General features: G+C 43.0%; 1 long non-coding RNA gene across 3 annotated transcripts in view; it reads left to right on the forward strand.

Annotated features, from left to right (window-relative positions):
- LOC109493421 overlaps positions 1 to 16,957 on the forward strand; it is a 34,381-nt gene extending 17,424 nt beyond the window's left edge. For all 3 annotated transcript variants that reach the window (XR_006588267.1, XR_002147645.2, XR_006588266.1), the window contains 2 exons: positions 7,621 to 7,852; positions 8,793 to 16,957. This is a non-coding gene — a long non-coding RNA (uncharacterized LOC109493421). The remainder of the gene's footprint in view (positions 1 to 7,620; positions 7,853 to 8,792) is intronic.
- The last annotated feature ends 1,981 nt before the right edge of the window (positions 16,958 to 18,938 follow it).

An 18,938-nucleotide genomic window follows, 5' to 3' on the forward strand; every position in this document is an offset into this window, starting at 1 on the left:
ATGCACGTATATTTTCAGTCCACGGTATCATGACTTGCATAGCATCTCTGTCTGATAGCATGAAGTGTTATGGATTCACATAGTTTGTTTAGTTGTGTGGATACATAATAAGAGAAATGTCTGGTAAATCAAAATTATCCAGGCCACGGTGTGATTTCCATTATCTTTGAAATATGTAGATACTTTAGAGAAGTCATTCCTTGGTATTTTGATGATGGTTTCAATAACATACAATATTTGTGTGACTTCCATGCCAATGGGAAATGATGATCCAGAAACTCTGGAACTGTCCATCAGTCCAATACAGCTTGGATTGAGGCTCACCATGGTCAACAACGGAGCTTCCTGCCATCAGTGCTATACTCTCTGCCCCAAGGAGCTTACAGGGCTGGGGAGGCAGGTACATGCCTGTGGCTCAAGACCAAATGTTGTAAATATTTGAGTACATAGAGAAGGATGGGGTTACTTTTCATCAGAATGATGAACATTCATGCTGAAGTCAGCATTTACACCAAGTTTTGAAGGAGAAATCTATTCTTACATGCCAGGACTATGCCTAATTTCTAGTAGGTGCTCCGCAAATGTGTGTTGGCAGCCTGAGAGAAGACTGTGGTGTTCCAGGAGGAGGGAAAGAGTGAGAAACGGTAGAACAAGGAGAGCAAGGCTCATTTGGGATGCAGTGAGTCATGTTCTGGGCCTGAAGCTGAAGCCTGGGGTATCTGAGCCAGTAACTGGGATGGCTCTGGTTGGAGGCTGAGTACAGAAGTCCTTGAGTTGAGCTGAGAATTTTACACTTCAGTCAGAAGGCAATAGGAGTCCCCAGATGCATCAGAGCAGGTCTGAGCTGGGCTTCATTGAGCTTAGGCTGCATTCATGAGAGGGCTGTGTTGGGGTAGAAAAGACTGGGAGCAGGGGAATCCTTATGAGGCAATTTCAGATGATTGGGTGTGAGTAAGCAGGGTCGTGAGCAATAGTGGCTGTGGCAAAGGGGCTTTGTGAGGAAAAAATCTGCAGATTCTGCCTTCATGGGCAACTCATCCATGCAGCCTCTCCTCCTCTCCTTTCCTCTCCCTCTCCTGTTACCCCCTCTCCTGTCCCATAGCACCACCTCCTTCAGGAGTCTGACACCTGCACCTCTCATCCCACAGAGAGGCTCTCGCTTGAGGGGAGAGTTGACTTTAGGCATGTACATGTGGATGTTCATTTATTAAGACCCCAATTGATTTATAATTAGTTATTTAATGCCTTCCTATGGTCCAAAAGGATTTGAGGAAGACAGTGTGAATGTATATAAACAAGTTTACCAACCAAATGGGACCTGCAGATCCAGCATGATTTCTTGTTTGACAGCACAGTTGAGAGTAAGAGCATTGGGGTAGGTAGACAAGCGGGTTTGAGTCCTGACTCTTCCAGTGGCCAGCTGCATGACTGTCAGCAAGTTACTTGTCTGCTCTGAGTCTCAGGGTCCCAACCTGCAGGGTCAGGATGAGCATAACCTACCTCCCAGTTTTGTTGTATGGATTAAGTGAACAGTTTTGTTGTATGGATTAAGTGAGATCAGATGTGTAAGATGATTAGTGTGGGCACCAGGCCACAGAAAGCCTCAGACAGACAGTCAATATGAGAAGATTCTACCTCACTGTAACTCTTATTACTCTTTTGGGCATCACTGGTCAGGTTGGGAGGGTCTTTCTATGTGGGTATTCTACATTTCCTAAGTCCTTACCAGTTTATCCTCTATCTGGCCACCTACCTCACTGATGAGATAAAGAACCACATATGTTCCCCCAAGGCATGACTTTCTGTCTGGTTCCTGATATTCCCCTGCATCAAATCCTGCCTTTTTTTTTTTTTTTTTTTGACAAACTGCCATAGGAGAAATACCAGAAAGTGACAAAGGTGCTAGCATTTCCCTTTAGGACTCATTTATTAGGTGCACCCAGTAAAGACCTGGAATACAAAATAAGACTTCACCTCTGTCCTCAGAGACTTCGTGTGGGGGGAAGGGAGGCACAGACATCTACATAGAAAATCACAGAACAATGAAGCTGGTGATAAAGAAGGGTGGATGCAGTGCTGTGGGAATAGCTCAGGCTATGTTTGAGCTGAGTCAAGGTGCAGAAGTCCACATGGCAGACAAGGTAGGGAGGTGTTCTGGCCAGCAGGGAGGATTGGTGATCTGGGGAGTATGCCATGTTGGGGAAACCCCAAGTAGCCTGGTAAAACCAGACTGTGGAGTTCCTCCTCAAGTGGACAGGAGATAACAAGTATTGGTGAGGATGTGGAAAAAAGTGAGCCCTTGTACACTGTTGGTTGGGAATGTAGATTGGTGCAGCCATTATGGAAAACCAATATGGAAGTTCCTCAAAAACTTAGAAATAGAACTACCACGTGATCTGGCAGATCCACTTCTAGTTCCACTTCTACTACCCAAAGGAAGTAAAAACAGGATTTCAAAGAGATATCTGCACTCCCATTTTTACTACAGCATTGTTCACAATAGCCAAGATACAGAAATAACCTAAGTGTCCATTAACAGATGGATGGATAAAGGTGTGGTGGGGCACCTGGGTGGCTCAGTTGGTTAAGCATCCAGCTTTTGATTTTGGCTCAGGTCATGATCCATGGTTTGTGAGATCGAGCCTCACATAGGGGTCTGCACTGATGGTGTGGAACCTGCTTGGGATTCTTTCTCCCTCTCTCTTCCCATCCCCTGTGCAAGTGAGTGCACGCTCTCTCAAAATAAATAAACATTAAAAAAAAGGTGTGGCATACAATATACAATGGAATATTATTCAGTCATGAGAAAGAAGGAAATCCTGCCATTTGTGACAATGTGTATAGACCTTGAAGACATTATACTAAGTGAGATAAGTCAGAGAGGCAAATACTATAGGATATTACTTACTTGTGGAGTCTAAAGAAGCCAGACTGGTGAAAAACAGAGAGGAAAATTGTGTTTGTTAAGGAGTAGGGAGTTGGAGAATAGGAGAGATGTTTAAGGGTGTAAATTTGCAGCTAGAAGATAGATAAGTCCTGGAGATCTAATGCACAGTATGTGAGTATAAACAGCAATATTGTATTATAATCAACAAGCTTGCTAAAAGACTAGATATTAATTATTCCTACCACAAAAAAGAAGTAATTTTGTGTTGTGAAAGAGGTGCCAGCTATCATTCAATGGCAATCATATTATGGTATGTAAATGTATCGAATCAACAAGTTGTACACCCTAAATTTATACAATGTTATATGTCAAATATATTTCAATAAAAAATAGAAGAAGCTATACTAATCCTTAAAAAAAAAAAAGATTGTGGAGTTCCTAATGGGGCATTTGTGTATCAGTAAGGGTCTAATAGTGGAAAAATGGAAAAAAAAGGCACTGGGGCATGTAAACTGGGAAGCCTTTTAATGGGCTATCCAGGTGCTTCTCCAATCACTCCCAGAGCATCACCACTTTCTCCTACAATGAGTCTTTAATATCAAGCTATGTATTATATTTCCTGTTATGAAGCTGAAATGAAAAATGAATAACTTATTTTGCCAGATTTATATTCAATGTCTTAATTTTCTTTTATCCCTTTTATACTCTGGAGAGGGGTATTTAGTGTCAAACTGTTTCTGGCTTCATCAGCCCAGGGCATCACCTACAGCCGTATCTCCTACCCTTGGCAGAGGTTTAACAGATGGGTTATTAAACAGCTGTCCCGAGTGCACCTGGGCAGCCTGTCCTCAGGCTGAGAGTCTCTGAGGGTCCAGGTGCTCCTAATAAGTGCTCCCAGCAGTTCTGCAGGGTGATGGTGGGAGGTGGCCCCAGCAAGGCCATCTGAGAAGTGCTTGAAGAGTATGTGTGTGGGAGGCAAGTGCTGGCATGAACACCCTGCTGGCTTCCAGAACTGCCCTGGTGACTGTGGGACAGACTGGCCCTGTCCTGAGACCATTTGCAAGTGCCTCGGGTCCAACACTAGGCCTTGGTACCATCTGGGTCTAGGGATAGTTCTTGGTTTGTTTGTTTGTTTGGTTCCCCATCTTGCATATGTTTGTTTCCACTTCTGCTAAACGCCAAAGCCTGGGAATCATGGATATTGTTTTCCCTGCCAAGTGAATAAAGAGTTCAGCTTCTTAGTATCGAAGGGCCATAGATGTGAACAGCTGACCCTCTAGTATCATTTCTCTTTTTCCCAATTCAGACCCCGTTTCCTGGTCAGGTGTGTCCGATGTCTCATTTCCAACTGCACTCCTTTGAGCCTGTGGTTCTTGCGTCTGCCTGCGATGGCCCCCTTTACCTCACCATGTATTCCATCACAATCTGCTCATTTTTTGGTCCCAGGCCCAGGTTCAAACCTCCTGTGAAAGTCCTCTCGACTTTTTGTGCCCTCACATCTTTTCAGAGATCTGAACTGGGTGCCCCAAGGGCACTTAAGGGGCTGAGAACTCAGATGGGGACCTCACGGTTAATTCATGTCTAGGAACACACTGGCTTCCCACACTCATCATCAGCTTCCCAATGGTGGGGACTTCGTATTTTTTGCCTTCTTGGAGACAGCCTTGCCTCATAGGACAGGCTCCAGGAGTGGTAGTCAGCTAGCATGGCTTACCAGTGGGCTGATCTTTTTTGTTCCGTGTTCTGTTGATGTTTTTGGCCCTTTAAAACAATCATTCTGATGCAGAGAATCAGATATGAAATCCCAGCCTTTGAGCTCAAGGAGTGCTGGGCAGGCATTTGCTGCATTCTGACCTCCAGAACCCCACCGTCCCCTTCCTGGCAGCCTCTCTTGGCTGCCCTGATTCTGATATTGTATTTGGCAGAACTCGAGAGGCTTTTCTGTATGTGTGACCACAACCTCTATTCCAGAGCGCCTACTGTGCAGTCTGTCCCGTGCTAGGTTCCGGGTGCAGATGGGAGAATAGAAGACTTGGATCCTGCATTTGGATGCTTGGGATACAGCTTCCAGCCCCATAACAGTGCTGGGGGGATAGGAGGTTTGGACAGGCAGGGAGGCGGGGAATGCCATTCCAGATGTGGGAGAGGAGTCTGTTACTTTTTGCCTCTAGCACAAATCCTTTATGATCTCTCTGGACCTCTGTTCTCTCCTCTGTCAAATGGGCATGACCAACTGCTCACTGGTGCACAGGACTGCAGGCCAGTGACTTGAGGCAATGTGACGCCACCTGCGCTCCTGGATAGGAGAGCCGCGGCTGAGTGGGGGTAGGCTCCCCACTCACCATTTGAGTGAGCAGTGCTGCCTCGTCAAATTTAAACTTCACTTATCACCGGCTTTACTATTCCCGTTTTCATCGATCGTTTGATGAGTGGGTTGTGCTCGTTTTTAAAAGCTTCTGAAAAAAATCCTGGGGTAGTTTTATGGTTAGGATATTGTTAAAGCGGAACGTACCTTTTCCTCATAGCGTAGCCCTTTCCCAGAGCGCATGTGTGCGTGCGCGCACATGTGTCAGTGCGTGCGTGCGCGTGCGCGCGCCTTGGGGAAAGTTACGTCGCAGGGGCTTCTCCAGGCCGAAGAGGCTCGTGGATGGTGGGGATGGTTGAGATACTGCAGTCAGGAGGTTGGTGGCTTTTGGTCCATCACTTTTAAAATCAGCTATGAATGAAGCTGAACTTAGAGGTGCCGCAGAGGACCTGGAAGTCTAAACCAGGGCAAGGTTTAACTTGGGTTTAATTTGGGAAGTACGCGTTCGTTCCTAAACGTCGCACTGTGCTGGGGTAGAGCTGCTTACCCCAGCTGCAGAGCGAAAGGCTGTCCTCAGCCCTGGAGGGCAGGATGAGGACCCCGAGAAAGGACTTGCGTTTTGAATCAGATCAAGGATATCTTTGGATAATGGGATTTGAGGAGCAGTCCTGTCCTTTCCTGTTTTACTGGGATTTTTTTTTTTTATATGTTTATTTTTAGAGAGTGTGTATATGTGCGAGTGGGGGAAGGGCAGAGAGAGAGGGAGACAACAGAATCTAAGCAGGCTCCAGGCTGTGAGCTGTCAGCACAGCCAGACGCCGGGCTTGGGCTCGAACCCCGGAACTGTGAGATCATGAGCTGAAGTCTGACACTTAACCGACTCAGCCACCCAGGTGCCACTGTTTTACTGGGATTGTTAAGATCAGGGTATGGACTTTGAAAAATTGACTGTTTTTGCTTGCTTGCTTAATTAATTAATTAATTAATTAACTAATTAGTGTACTTGCTTGCAGACAGACTTATAATTTTAATTAGTTGCTAAGATTTAAAAAGAGACTTCCGAAGATCTGGGCACATTGGGCCCTTGTTCCTAGGGCCGAGCAGACAGGACATCACCCTGCAGGTACACCTTACTGCCCACCTGCCTGGGTCTCTAGGCGATTGGGTTTGCAGGCCTGAGGGGAAGAGCATCGGTGGGTCTCTCCTACGTTGACTGGTTATTGGTAGTGTACCTCAAAACTATTGTCTTAGTTTATCATAACCAGCTTTCTGAACCTGAAGCAGCTGCTTTTACTACACCCCCCCCCCCTCCATTGCAAGCTTCTGCAGTTTCTCCACTGTGTTTCTAAGTATGGGGGTTATGGACTGAATTTTATGTCCCCCCCCCCCAAATTCATATATTGAAATCCTGACTCCCAATGTGATAGTGTTAGGAGGCGGGGCCTTTGGGAAGGGAGTAGGTTCTGAAGGTGGAGCCCTCATGAAGGTGATTAAGAGAGATCCCTTGCCCTTTCTACCATGTCAGTGAGAAGATGACTACCTATGAGCCAGGAGGTAAGGCTGCACCGGACTCGGAATCTGCTGGCACTTTGATCTTGGACTTCCAGTCTCCAGAACTGTGGGAAATGAATGTTTGTTGTTTACGCACCCAGTTTATGGTATTTTTGTTATAGCAGCCCGAACACACCCACCCACACTGGGTGTGATCCAGCAGCCAGTGGGCTTGAGCAGGGGAGAGGGCAGGGCTGTGCTTGGCTGGATCATGGAAGCAGTATGCAGGGGGTAAGCTTTAAAAAAAAAAAAAAAAAAAGGAAGTTCAGATGGTGGAGTTGGGGGCTGGATATACAGATTCAGTCCTGGGCTGGGAATCTATAGGGAGATATGGAGAGCTTACAAGAGTGTTCTATATTTGAAACCCTGTTTGCCTCTTCAGATATAAATTCTCTAGAAATTTTGCCTGTATAGGGAAAAATAATCCCCCCACCCCGCTCTGGCATAAGAAACTTGGGAGAAATGAAAATATATGGAATCCTATTTTTAACGTATTTTTTCAATAATATTGTCACTTAAAAATTTATGAGTGTAAACACTTATTAATTATAAATTGTTGATAATATATGCATAGAGCTGTGAAAACATAGAAGAGAGTCATATGCTTTCGGTAGAAAATGAGGAGATCTTTACTTAAAAAGTTATATCTTTTCTAGAACATCACACATCCATTTTGGATACTCCGGGAGCCAGGTCAGGGGACCTCCTAAAGCCCTGCAGCTCTGAAACTCTATGAAAATTCATCTCCTTGTTTCCTATCTAGCAAGATGGTTAAACAGTTCTATAAAACTCTTGTCTGTTCATTGGTTATGCTGTCTCTAGCTGTGCTCTAACTAACATCGTACTAAGAATTGCATTTTTCTCTCTCCTGACTTAGATTTAAATCTTGCAATCACCGCTGGGAAGTGAGCTGTATCATCTTGAGAAATCAGACCACAGAGTCGGGCCTGCAGCTGGCAGGCTAGGTCATCTTTAATCGCTTAACCCTTCATATCAAAGGATGGGTTGTAGCAGCAGATTCTTCCTCAAGAATTTGCCGTGGCAGATTTTCTCAAGGAAAAGCTGGGAGTTAAAAGGAAGCAGAGTATGTACAGCAAAAACCTTGCCTTGTAAGTTGACTTTTATACCTATTCACATGAGTAGTTTTATGTGTATGTCCATGTTAGTCTCTCTTATGGGGATGTGTCCACATGTCTGGGGCATGTGTGGCTGTGATATGTATGTATGTGTATATTACTGTGAGAATATGCAAGATGCATGTGTGGCTGTGAGTGTGTGAATGTGTGTGGGTATGTTATGTGTCTAAGGAAAATTCTTTCCTGTCTTATGGATTAAGATCCAGGCTGTTTAAGGCTGATTGACAACATGGTCACGATAATTCCCTTTACACCCTTGGGTAGGGCCCTATTAAACTGGCTCTGGACTTGGCCATGTGCTTTTGTTTTAGTCAATGGAATATTACCAAATGTGACACAAACAGAGATCTTAAAGGCACATGTACATTGAAGTTGTCTTCTCCCGCTGCTCTTGGAAGCCCTTAACCAACACAAGGTCAATGAACTGGGGCAAGCCTTCTAGAGACATGTGGCCCAGTGACACCTGCCACCCCGGATGATAGCCACCACCAACTGCCAGTCACACGAATGGAGCCGTCCTACGCCAAGTGGCCCCCATCCCAGTTGTAAGCTCTCTGCAGCCATAGGAGTGAGCACGGGGGAGGCTGGCAGGAGAACTGGCCTGCTGAGCCCAGCCCAGTCCAGATTGCCCACCCACATAATCACGAGTTAATACTAAATGGTTGTTGTTTCCCATCACTAAGTTTTGGAATGGTTTGTTACACAGAAAGACCTAACTACCTGATCTGGTTGGTAAGAGAGGGAAAAGCCTCTCCATTGGGGGAAGAGGTGTTTGGTGAGAACTTGTAGGCATGAATCACAAGAAGACATGTAATTCTGCTTAAACATTCTTTATACTCCTGTTCTTCTTTTATGAGTTTAAAAACATAAAAATTAGCTCTTATTGGAGGACCTACTATTAATTCTCACACAGAAATGCACATTAACAAGTCAAGTGTGGGCAGTGCTGGCGTTCTCCAGTGATACTTTACTGAGGCCTTGGGAAGAAAGCCAAGAAGAAACCAGCCCAGGGAGGATGCTGAGGATGCTGCACTGTGACTTGCTCCTCAGCAGCGAAAGGATTCCCCTCATCCCCGCTTCCAGCTCATCTTCATGGGGTGGGCATCACTTCCGCACCTGTTACCCAGGAGCGCACCCCGGGCGTCTTGACTCCTTGAAGAACGGTGCCTATGAAATGCGGCTCTGAGAGAAACAAGATTCTCTTCGCTGCCTGAGGCCTGCCTTTCGGGAACCTGCCACCTCTTTGGATAATTGACTCTAGGGATGCTTGTCCCTCTCAAGGGAGACCACGTGTACTTCCAGGGACAAGACTTTTACCCTGCAGACCACAACAGGGTATCCGGATGTAATTATAATGATTGGCCTAATCGAGATGGCTCTACTCACGTGTAAAAGCAGAGGTTGTGTGAGAAAATTCTGTGTGTGTGTGTATGTGTGTGTGTGTGTGCGCATAAATGCAAGAATGTTGGCTCAGAAGTCAGGGCACATGACTTTTACAGTTCCAGCTCCAGTCCTATCTTTTTAAACAAATTTTTAAATAGTTTTTATTTATTTATTCATTTAAGTGATCGGTACACCCAACATGGAGCTTAAATTCACAATCCCAAGATCAAGAGTCGCACGCTCTTCTAACTGAGCCAGCCAGGCACCCCAGCTCCAGTCCTGCCTTACAAGAAATTTCTACTCAGTGTGACCTGAGGGAGCTTAGGGTAGAACCTAATCTGCTATTAATACCAGTCCTTTGGGTCTGAAGGACATTTTTTTTTTCTAAGAATCCTGTCTTAACACAGAGGAAAACTCACAAACTCCTTTGTTCTTGGTTAACTCCTAAGTGGAAGTTAACAGACAAGGCAGGGGGTGGATGCTTTGGAGATACTAGGGAACTCTGATGCACATGTGGACACCAGGACTTATTACACTTCATACTTTAGGTTGTATCCAGGCCTGGACCTGCCCAGCTTTCTTGCAAATAAATACATGTCACGTACTGCTCAAAAGCATGTGCTACATCAATTAGGTCAGAGGCTCAATATGACTGATCTTTCTTCTTTTTGTTTTCATGTGGGAGATTTAAAGATATTATGTGGAGGAGAGAAAAAAATGATTGGATTAAGTATATTATTATTAACATGAAAGATATATTAGCATATAATATACATATAACATATAATATAGTATATTAACATATAATAATTAAGTATATTATTATTAACATGAAAATAACTGGCCTTATTAACTACTGGCAATTGCCAAGCCCTATATGAAGCCCCTTATCCAATATTATTTATCCAATAATCCAGTAGTAGAATTACTACTCCAGTTTTCCAGATAAGGAAGCTGAGATCCTTAACTGAAAAGTTGAACTGTCTCATCTATGGTTGCTGCTAAGTGTTGGAAGTAAACCTGAATATAGCAGGCCTGTATGGTGTTAAAGCACTGCCTTTATTTTTACTTAAATTTATTTTGAACTATTTCAATCACACAGAAAACTTTAGAGAACAACACAATAGACACTCATGTTCCTATCACCCAATGTTATTAGATCTTAATATTCTGTCATACTTGCTTTATATTTCAGGGTATTTTTTAAAGGTAGGAAATTTGTCTTTTTAAAATTTGTGTGTAGAAATTCTTTGTAGAGTCTGGATGTTAATTATATGAATTGCAATTTATTTATGATAACAAGCAGAAAGTTTACATTTATTTAAATGTAATCAACTGTTTACGGTGGAGGTTTTTAGTCTTGTTAGGATTTTTTCATGGTTAGTGATTGGTGGGTCCTATTTTTGAAATGTTTTTCTTTGTTATCACCAAGATAGCCTCCTTTTTCAGTTTTTTAGAGCGTTTCTTCCCACACCTATCTGGAATTTAATGTTTGTGAATGCAGTGAAGTGGAGCTCTACTTTCATCCTTCCAAGATGGAGCAAGACTTACCCCAAGACACTTCATTCACCCTCGTTCTCCTCTGTGCCGTATGAAAGTGGCTTCTCTGCTCTGTGTTCTGTCTCATTGTTCTGTGGTCTGGGGCTGTGCCAGCACCAAACTATTGCTTTGTTAGAAAACTCGATATGGGCAGGGCACATCTCTTCATGTCATTCTTCTGCTTGTCCTTAGGTAATTTGGACTTCTTACTCATGCATGTTAGGATCAGCTTGTGTAGCTCCATAAAAAGCCCCATCAGAATTTGGATTGTAATTGCATTGAATTAATATATTAATTTGGGGGTGGAATTGAGCCTTTATACAATCGAGCCTTCCCAGGCATGCACACAGTATAGCTTTCCATTTGTGGAAGTTTCATGATTCCCAGTAACATTTTAGAAGATTTCTCTATAAAGTTCTTATGAAGATTTTTTTCACTTTTATTCTTGAGGAGTTCATCATTTTTCTTGCTGTTGTAAATGAGATATTTTTCCTATTATTTCTTCACAGCGCATAGGAACGTTGTTAGCTCCTTAAAGATTGCTTTTTGTACATGAGAATTGCTTAATTTTCTTATTTGTTCTAATACTTGATCAATACCTTCATATTTTCTGTATGTAAAAATACGTTATCATAAATAAGGTTGGTTTTTATCTTCCTTTCCATTTTTTATATCTCATTCTTTAATCTTGATATTATTAGTTGGCTAGGACATCTAGTATAAAAGCTTTTTATGTGCCTATTGAGAAAGTCATACGATATGTCTCCTTTATATTAGAGCATCCTTACCTTCCTTTGATAAAAGTATTTTTGAAATATTTTTATATTTTTTATGAAATTTATTCGTTTATATTTTATTTAGGATTTTTATATCTGTGTTCACAAAAATGTTTATAATTTGATTACTTGTGCTGCCTTTGTCACATTTTAGTATTAAAAGATGGGTAACTTTCTCTTATTTTTCCTTTCTCTGAAATATTTTATAAAAGATATGAATTGTCTGCTCCTTATAGATTTGCTAAGTTACCTTTAAAATTGTTTGCATCTGGTGTTTTGGGGGGGAAGGAGATTTTGATAACTGATTCTATTTTTTCTAGCATTAGTTTATTCAAGCTTTCTATTTCTTCTTGAGTCAATTTTGGTCATTAATATTTTTCTAGAAAACTTCTCTTTCATATATATTTTATGGTTGCCTCCAGCTAGATGCATGCATTAAGGTTCTTGTTCTGTGTTGATATTGAGGGATCTCACATCCAGTCACACAATCGGTGGTTGTCTAGCTTCACTTTCTAGCCACAAAAGTCTATGACTTTTTTCTCCCTCTGATTTCACTGTCTAATGTCTTCCACGCCTGTTGCCCCTGGCTGCAGGCTACCATTTTTCCCGGGCCTCCTTTTGCTTATGTGGGAGCTCTGCCTAGCCCTGGCTTCATGCAGTGATCCTAGCTTTTCCATCTAACTTCAGTCTCCTATAATCTCTCTTCGTTAACCGGAGGAAGCCAAGCTCTAAGATTACCACTCCTGCTTCCAGCTCAGGCTGCAGCAGATCCATGGGTCTGTTCAGTCTCTTGATTTTCTGTTCTTTTTCTGGTCCACAGCAATTGGTTTTGGTTTTATTGTTTTTTTTTCTTTAAAAATTTTAACTTTTTGTAGCAGAGAGAGTTGTTAAAGATGAAAGTCATTGAGTTGTCTTGAATGGAGGTTTCCCAGCACCTGCTTTTAACCATTAGACTATAGTGCCTCTTTAATTAATCACTCCTTTAGCAATATCCAGTCATCCATCCAGGAAATTGCTAACTTGTGCACAGTTTCATGCTCCCTGGATTGAAGCAAGTGAAGTTCCTTTTGCTGAGATTACCCTTATTCTAGCCTAGCACATAAATAGAAGGGGTCATGAAATCAGTATTTGACGCTCTTTTAATGTCTTGAGTCCACTTGCCCCTCCTCCTTGCCCTTGACACTCTCCACTCTAGAGATGAGGAAATAGAAGTTCAAGGAGCTAAAATTATTGGAGCAAATCTTCTCTAGGTAATGGGAGACATGGAACTAGAACACCTGGGTAGGCTGATATCAAACTTGACGTCTCCCCTACAAGATTAGAGGTTCTCAGTTTTGGTGACACGTAGTAACACTGGGCATCATTTAAACATCCTGATATCCTGAATGGATTGAGAATTTTAGAGGTTGAGAATTTTACAGGTTGGGGTCCAGACTTCTGTATTTTTTCTAAATTTGCCAGGTGCTTTCCGAGGCACAGTGAGATTGAGGAACCCACCACTGAGTAATGTCCTTTCTCGTTTACTTAAGCCTTCCTTTACGCTCTGTGTTTTTTTTTTTTTTTCCAATGGCAGCCTTCACCCTATAAGTAAGTGACACGAGCCAGGTCATTATTGTTCTCTCCATCTTACCCTATTTTATAGTATCCTCCTCCCTCCCCTTTGTTTTTGATGATTAAAACTTTTAGCATAGGATGTCTGTTTTGTTGCTTCATGATCATCATCATAACAATAACAGTTTACTTTTAATTGCTCATTTAAAATCAACACACTAGTTTCCTTGGTAAGTGTGTAGATGAAATATATGTGTACACACACACACACACACACACACACACAAATACACAAATACATATCAGAGGGTCCTGAACACTAAGTAATCACATAGCATATTCAGTGCTTAGAATTGGGTCAATCTCTGGCCCAAGAGCACATGTGTGCCATAGGAACTAGATCCTGCATAACTGTGTGTCTTTGCTAGCTCATTGCTTGCTTCCCCCAATGTGAGCTAGTCACTTTTCTGAATCTTGTGCTTGTCATCTCCTTTAAAACAGTTTTATTATATATGTACATTTCTAAGATTATGTTGCTTGGTTGGTTATTTTTAATTTTTTAGAAAAGAAATCATGTTGCCTGTAGTCTTCTGGAACCACCTCTTTTTTCCCCCCCAAAATATCGTATTGCCAAGAGTCAACCATATTGTTATGTGTAGTAGCTACAGTTCATTAGTTTTGAGTGCCTCACGATATTTCATTGTGGAGTACTCTAGAATTTACTTATCCAGTTGGAATGTTTCCAGATTTTTGCTTCCAAGAATAGTACTACTATGAATAGTTTTGTACATTCTTCCTGGTGCACATATGTACAAGTGTTTCTTGAGTATATACCTAGAAGTGGAATTAGGGGGTTGCAGGGTATATGACATGTGACTACTTAACTTGATGAGATAATGCCAAATTTTTTTCCAATAAGGTTTTACCAGTTTACTCTCCCCCTGACAATCCTATGTATCTATATAATTTCTAACACTTGATAATGGCATCTTTTTTTTTAAATTCTGCCAATCAAATGGGTATCAGAGGCATCTAATTATGCATTTCCTTGATATTTCCTCCAATGTTTATTGGCCATATGTATTTACTCTTCTGTGAGATGGTCGTTCGTGTCTTCTGTCCCTTTCTATCATTTTTTTTTTCTCCTTTCTTACAGATTTATAGTAGTTCTTTATATATTCTCCACATGAATCCTTTTTGATGGTCTGTGTGGCAAATGTGTTTTTCCAATTTTTACTTTATCTTTTCCTATATTGCATGTGTAAGATCACACTTTGGCATCTTCATTTAGCACTATCAACTGTTCCCCCCCAAAAAGGCTTGACATAGTCATTTGATGTATTCTATAATGGTTACATTAGGTTTCCATGATTTCCACTAACTATCTGTTAAACATGTGTTAGGGTCCCAGTGGTAGACAAATACTCCAAAGTATTTCTCTGCACTTTAATGGGGGGTTCTGAGGCTTAGGATTGTGACTTGGAAGAAATGTTTCTGGGTAGAGGGGCCACCATCCCTCAACTCAAACCTGTCTACACCCACTGCTCCATGGGCAGCTGAAATATGTTCAGGATTCACATCTTATAGAACTCTTCTGAAATACAATTCCCCAGGAAGCTTTCATTTTTCTCCAAGTAGTAAAACTCCCACTTCCTGATAGTTACAAAGATAGGTTTTGTTGTCATAATGCTTTCTCTGTGTGCTGCTTTGCAATCAGAGTTTTCACCACTCAATGGATCCATCACCGAGCAGCACATTACAGCAAACGCATATCCGTTTGCCTCTATTATTGTCATAATCAAAAGGCGGGGCTACATTGAAATATTTGCTTCGTGCATGCATATCTGTTATCCGAAGGGCCCTTTAACCTAAATGGTGTGCTTTCTGTAATGTCTTCGGTTAATGAATGGGTCTGTGAGGGCCTCAGAGCAGTGCAATGTGGGAAGAACGCTATAATTTCTTTTTAACATGCAGGAATTCTGAATACGAGAAAATGCATGCCAAATTTTATTGCTTCTAAATCTGAATAATTGTATTTCTGGGCTGTGCATCTGGGTAGATAATAAAGCCACAAAACAATTTAATGAAACATATAAAAAATAAAATGACATTACTAAATATTATAATATGAAGAAACTATTTTTTGCATATTGTCACCTAATCTTTCAACCATATAGCAACAAATAATGCAACCATAATTGAAAGTTTTATTATCCATCTGAGTAAATTGAGCTCAAATTTACCTTGTTCTCGTTAGTTGGTGGGCAAGCCTATTGGGGCTACTGACAGGATTTCATTTTCGTGGTGGATTTTTTTTTTTTTTTTTGCCCTTTCTATGGAATCTAAAGTGGTCAATAAATAGCCCTGCTGCTTAATCGATTCTGAACTCAGCTCTTCAGAAAGCCACTCCTCGGCCCTGTGACCCATGCTGGCAGCCAGCCCTGTGTTTGCTGAGTTTCAGAAACTGGCTCCAGTCTTCCTGGTCCTAAAGCCCCACAAACATGCCAAGGAGCCCAGTGTCTTTACTCCCTGTTTGCTGCAGGCCCTACTTCCTGATTGCACTCACACAACTCCGGAGGGGATGCTCCATTTGCTATGGGAGGAATTAGCATGGACTCTGAAGTGAGAGCGGGAAGAGACTGATGGGCTGGCCTATCCACGAGATTGCTCATTCTGCTTTGCGAAGGTCCACAAACTGTCTCCCCCCCGCCCCCATGGCAGAGGGTGGGGTGGAGGCCGTGCCACAGGAAGAATCCCTGGCATTTCTGATCTAGAGACCCATGTGTGAGCCCCCACTGCGAGGACTCAGGCCCACTCGTTCTTAGGGGAGTGTGGGCACCTCCAAGCCTCGGGAAAAGACAGCACATCTTTCTGAAGCATCTGAAGGGTTGTGGGAAAACTATTGATTTCAGCAGTAATTTTTAGTTATGCTTATTGTAAGATGTTTGGCCTTTTCCTGGAGCTTTGGTTTGAAGAATCAGTCCACCTGGCTGTTTCCCTGTTTTCAAGTTCACTGCAGTGGGCCTCTTGAAATTGTCCAAACTGTGGGCTGCCCAGATGTGAGAGGATGCTTCATCAGGCAGACTCAGGGGCACCTCACAGCAAGAAAGCTGGGGCTCTGGCATCACCCTGTCTTTCATCTCCCATGTCTGCATCAGAGAGAGCTAGCAGGAGGAACTAGCATTAGGCAAGTGATGCTTCCAGAACCGCTTTCCCCTTCAGAGCTCTGGAATAGAGTCTGGGCCTCATTTTATTAGACTCCCCCTACCTTTTTTCTCAGGGATCTTGTTCCCCTTTTCTGCCCGTTGGCCTGTTCAGGCCAACTCTGCTCCATCTGGTGTGTTTCACTAACTTCATGCTTCAAAGAGAAGGGGTTGGGAGTTTTTTGTTGCTTTTCTCCCAAAGCTCTGGTGTGCTTAGGCAGATGGGCCCAGACCCTTACCCTCAGCCTCCAGGTATAGAAGGGGGAGGGCTGGAAGGAGGTCCAGCACCCCTGACCTCATTCCTGACCCTTCACTGGAGGTCCCAACAGGTCAAAAGTTTCCTTCACATGTCCCTTCCCCCACTGGAGCAAATATGTGGGGCACTTGGGTTGTGCTCTCTATCAGCATAGAGCCCTTCTGCTTCAACGGTAACAAAGTCCCTTCTTGACAGATGATCCATGAGGATTAGGAAAACCTCACCACCGACAAACCCCTCTCCCCACTGACAGCAAGGTTATGTTGATATTTTGGAGAAACTGTTTTTAAAAAAATGTTTTGTTCTGTTTTTTAATTTTTTTTTTCAACGTTTATTTATTTTTGGGACAGAGAGAGACAGAGCATGAACAGGGGAGGGGCAGAGAGAGAGGGAGACACAGAATCGGAAACAGGCTCCAGGCTCTGAGCCATCAGCCCAGAGCCTGACGCGGGGCTCGAACTCCCGGACCGCGAGATCGTGACCTGGCTGAAGTCGGACGCTTAACCGACTGCGCCACCCAGGCGCCCCAAAAAATGTTTTTTAATGTTTATTTTTGAGAGACAGAGACACAGAGCACAAGAGGGGGAGGGGCCGAGAGAGAGGGAGACACAGAGTCCGAAGCAGGCTCCAGGCTCTGAGCTGTCAGCACAGAGCCCAGTGCAGGGCTTGAACCTGCAAAGTGTGAGATCATGACTTGAGCTGAAGTCAGACACTTAACTAACTGAGCCACCCAGGCGCCCTTGGAGAAACTATTTTCAAATGAGACCTCTAAGAAATGTACTGCATGCTATGTGCCAAGACTCCTTTCCTGATCCTGTGGAGGGTAATGGGTGTAGTCAGGGTGGGGTAATGAGGAGCCCTCTTTGGGTAATTCAGTATAAAACTTTGAAAACATTGGGTGGGGGCAGATTTTAGTTTGCCTAGTAGCTCTTTGGGGGAGAAGACATGGTCCCCACTGCCCAAGCGGAAGGACATCTACACTCCTGAAATGTCCCCTGTCTCCCTTCTCCGGGTTGGGGGATGGAGATGGGAAGCTGGGGAGCGGTGGTGGAAGATGCTGAGCTCAGGCCTTGCCCGCCCTCTGATCAGAGGCAACCTGTCTGCAGGATTCCACCTCCCTTGCTCTCGCCCATGGAGTACAGAGCAGGGCAAGCCAGAGGTTGTTCGGCAGTGGGGCTCTGATTTAGGGGTGAAGGGCGGGCCAGCCCCTTTGGTTACAGAGCTGAAGCTATGCTCTTCAGTCAGCTCTTAGCTGCAGCAGAGCTGATCTTTTGTTCTCCTTTTGTGGGACTCTCATGTCTGTCCCTCAGTTGGCTCTCAGGGGACAGGAAGTAAAGGCTGTTACTGATGTGCCTAACATTGTGATAGAAAAGATGAATTGAATTTTGGAAGCAAAGCTCAATAGCATAATTCTTTTAAAAACATGTTGTTTTCTCAATTGCATTATTTTTTTTTAAACTGTGGTACAGCGCTCGTAACATAAAACTTACTCTCTTAGCCATTTTTAAGTGTCAAGTTTAGTAGTGTTAGGTGCGTTCACACTGTTGTGTGACCAATCTCCAGAACTCTTTTCATTTTGTAAAACTGAAACTCTGTGCCCAACCAAACAACTCCCATTTCCCCTCCCTCCATCCTCTGATAACTACCCTTCTACTTCTATCTCTATGAATGTGACTCCTCTAGGTACCTCATATAAGTGGATTGTACAGTATTTGTCATTTTGTGCCTAGCTTCTTTTGCTTAGCCTAACATTCTCAAGGTTCATCTGTGTTGTTTTGTGTGTCAGCACTCCTTTCCTTTTTCAGGCTAAATAATATCCCATTTTGCATCCTTTTGTTTATTCATCTTTCAAAGGACACTTGGGTTGCCTCTGTCTTTTGGCTGTTATGGATATTGCTATTTAAAATTTTTTTTAAATGTTTATTTATTTTTGAGAGACAGAGAAAGACAGCATGAACAGGAGAGGGGCAGAGAGAGAGAGGGAGACCCAGAATATGAAGGAGGTTCTAGGCTCTGAGCTGTTGGTACAGAGCCTGACGCAGGGCTCAAACTCACGAGCCATGAGATCATGACCTGAGCCGAAGTCAGAGGCTCAACTGACTGAGCCCCTGGATAATGCTATTAACATGAATGCACAAATATTTCTTCAAGATCTTGCTTTCAGTTCTTTTGGGTATATATCCAGAAGTGGAATTGCTGGATCATATGGCAATTCTGTGTTGAATCTTTTGAGGAACTGCTATATCTTTTCCATAGCAGCTGACCATTTTGCATTCTCAACAGCAGGTTACAAAAGGTACCAGTTTCTTCATATCGTTGCTAACATTTGCTTTTTATTTTTTATTATTTTG

Source organism: Felis catus, chromosome D3, assembly GCF_018350175.1.
Source record: "Felis catus isolate Fca126 chromosome D3, F.catus_Fca126_mat1.0, whole genome shotgun sequence".
Classification (NCBI taxonomy): domain Eukaryota; kingdom Metazoa; phylum Chordata; class Mammalia; order Carnivora; family Felidae; genus Felis; species Felis catus.